Source organism: Chrysoperla carnea, unplaced genomic scaffold, assembly GCF_905475395.1.
Source record: "Chrysoperla carnea unplaced genomic scaffold, inChrCarn1.1, whole genome shotgun sequence".
Classification (NCBI taxonomy): domain Eukaryota; kingdom Metazoa; phylum Arthropoda; class Insecta; order Neuroptera; family Chrysopidae; genus Chrysoperla; species Chrysoperla carnea.
Window position 1 is genome coordinate 91969 of NW_025408281.1, and position 2908 is coordinate 94876.

Here is a 2908-nt window from a genome sequence, read left to right on the forward strand (position 1 = left end):
TACAGCATTTTTAAATGGTGATCTAAAAGAAGATATATATATGCTTCAACCGGATGGTTTCAATGACGGTTCCCAAAAGGTCTGTAAATTAAATCGAGCAATATATGGTTTAAAACAGGCGGGACGTCAGTGGAATATAAAGCTGGATGCCGCACTCAAAAAATTTGGATTAAAAAGATGCCAGACCGATCCATGTATTTATATTAATGCAAAATCGAATTTAATAATAGCTGTATACGTGGACGATTTTTTAATCTTTTATGATGATTCAAAAATTCTAAATGAATTAAAATTGTTTTTAAATAGATCTTTTCAAATGAAAGATCTTGGCATTGCAAAAAGCTGTCTTGGTATAAATATTCAGCAAAATAAAGATTCAATTGAGATTGATCAGAGTTCCTACATCCAAGAAATATTAATTCGATTTGGTATGGACAATTGTAAGCCAGTTGGTACTCCAAGTGACGTTAATCAGAAACTATCTAAAGATGATGTTAATGATAGTAATTCACTTGTGGGCAAGGTACCATATCAGGAAGCTGTCGGTAGCCTCTTGTTTTTGACACAGACTACGAGACCGGATATTGCATTCGCTGCCAATAATGTTAGCCGCTTTAATTTAAATCATGCAAACATTCATTGGATGGCAGTGAAGAGAATATTTCGTTATCTCAAAGGCACAATCGACTTAAAGTTAAAATATACAAAAGGTGATAAAGAAAATATATATGTGTTTAGTGATGCAGATTGGGCTTCAGAAATCGATTGCAGGCGATCCTGTTCCGGATTTGTAATCAAATCTTCAAATGCCGCAATCGCATGGTCCAGTAAACGTCAACCAATCGTTGCATTATCAAGTACCGAGGCTGAATATATAGCGATCTCAGACGCATTACGGGAAACTATATGGATGAGGCAGCTTATGGGTGAAATTGAAAATACAATGATTGAACCGACTGTGTTATATTGCGACAACCAGAGCGCAATAAAGTTGGCATTAAATGATGGGTTTAGACCAAGAACTAAGCACATTGATCTAAGATACCATCATTTACGTGAAAAGGTTAATGATGAAACTATAGTCATTAAGTTTTTGCCTTCAAAAGAAATGTGCGCTGATTTGTTAACTAAAGGCGTCACCAAGGAAAAACATAATTACTGCAACATCAAATTGGGGTTATTATAAATTATCTACTGACATTGCAAATTTGTAGTATATAAATTGGACAAACAATTTATAATTTTTAACACTTCACTTAGTTATATCAAAGCATAATTATGGGTACGACACAAAGTTCAGAAGAAAAGAAAACAGTGGACACCACTGGGAATGTTAATAATAATGTGGTGATTCAAGATGCAGTGGTGGTGCAGAATACTGAGATGCTAATCTGCTTATACATCATCTGTGCCGTTAACGTAATTGAGCTGTTGTACTGTATCTACAGGCAACATGTCAAGAAAATCAAGAAGAGGGCAGCAAAACATCCACCTGCGTAAGCTGACATCATGTCATCATATTTTGTATAATTATTTGAATTATTTTCGTTTTGTTCACAAAATTATTATATACGTAATCATTATTATATTATTTTAAATTTATGTTCTAATTATGGGTGCGTGTTGTAAATAAAATGTATGATGTAATATTTATTGCTGACTCAAATGCATAATTAGTATATAAATTGTTAATTAATAAATAATAAAAACAGAAGTAATTTTATACCGCTAAGTAATGTGATCTCTTTATTTATCTGCCCAAATAAAATCTACAACAACTATACATTATTGAAATTCTCATTTTGATCAAATTTGACATTTTTCGATAGAAAAAACATTTTTTGAAAATTTTCGATTTTTCAACAAGAGAGTCTTGACAATACAAATCATTGAAATTTTGATCCAAGTAAGTCAAAATGTATACATAGAGGTCCTGTATGACTGGAATAAGTATAAATAAGCCAAAAATGGTCAAATGTGACATTTTTCGATAGAAAAAACATTTTTTGAAAATTTTCGATTTTTCAACAAGAGAGTCATGACTATACAAATCATTGAAATTTTGATCCAAGTAAGTCAAAATGTATACATAGAGGTCCTTCATGACTGGACTAAGTATAAATAAGCCAAAAATGATCAAATTTGACAGGTTTCGGTAGAAAAAACGTTTTTGGAAAATTTTCGATTTTTCACCAAGAGAGTCATGACTATACAAATCATTGAAATTTTGACCCAAGTAAGTCAATATGTATACATAGAGGTCCTTTATGACTGGACTAAGTAAAAATAAGACAAAAATGATCAAATTTTGACATTTTTCGATAAAAAAAAACATTTTTTGAAAATTTCCGATTTTACAACTAGAATGTCATGACTATACAAATAATTGAAATCTTTGTCCAAGTAAGTCAAAATGTATACATAATGGTCCTTTATGACTGGACTAAGTATAAATAAGCCAAAAATGATCAAATTTGACATTTTTCGATAGAAAAAACATTTTTTGAAAATTTTCGATTTTTCAACAAGAGAGTCATGACTGTACAAATCAATGAAATTTTGATCCAAGTAAGTCAAAATGTATACATAGAGGTCCATTATGACTGGACTAAGTATAAATAAGCCAAAAATAATCAAATTTGACATTTTTCGATAGAAAAAACATTTTTTGAAAATTTCCGATTTTACAACTAGAATGTCATGACAATACAAATCATTGAAATTTTGATCCAAGTAAGTCAAAATGTATACATAGAGGTCCTTTATGACTGGACTAAGTATAAATAAGCCAAAAATGATCAAATTTGACATTTTTCGATAAAAAAAAACATTTTTTGAAAATTTCCGATTTTACAACTAGAATGTCATGACTAAACAAATCATTGAAATTTTGATCCAAGTAAGTCAA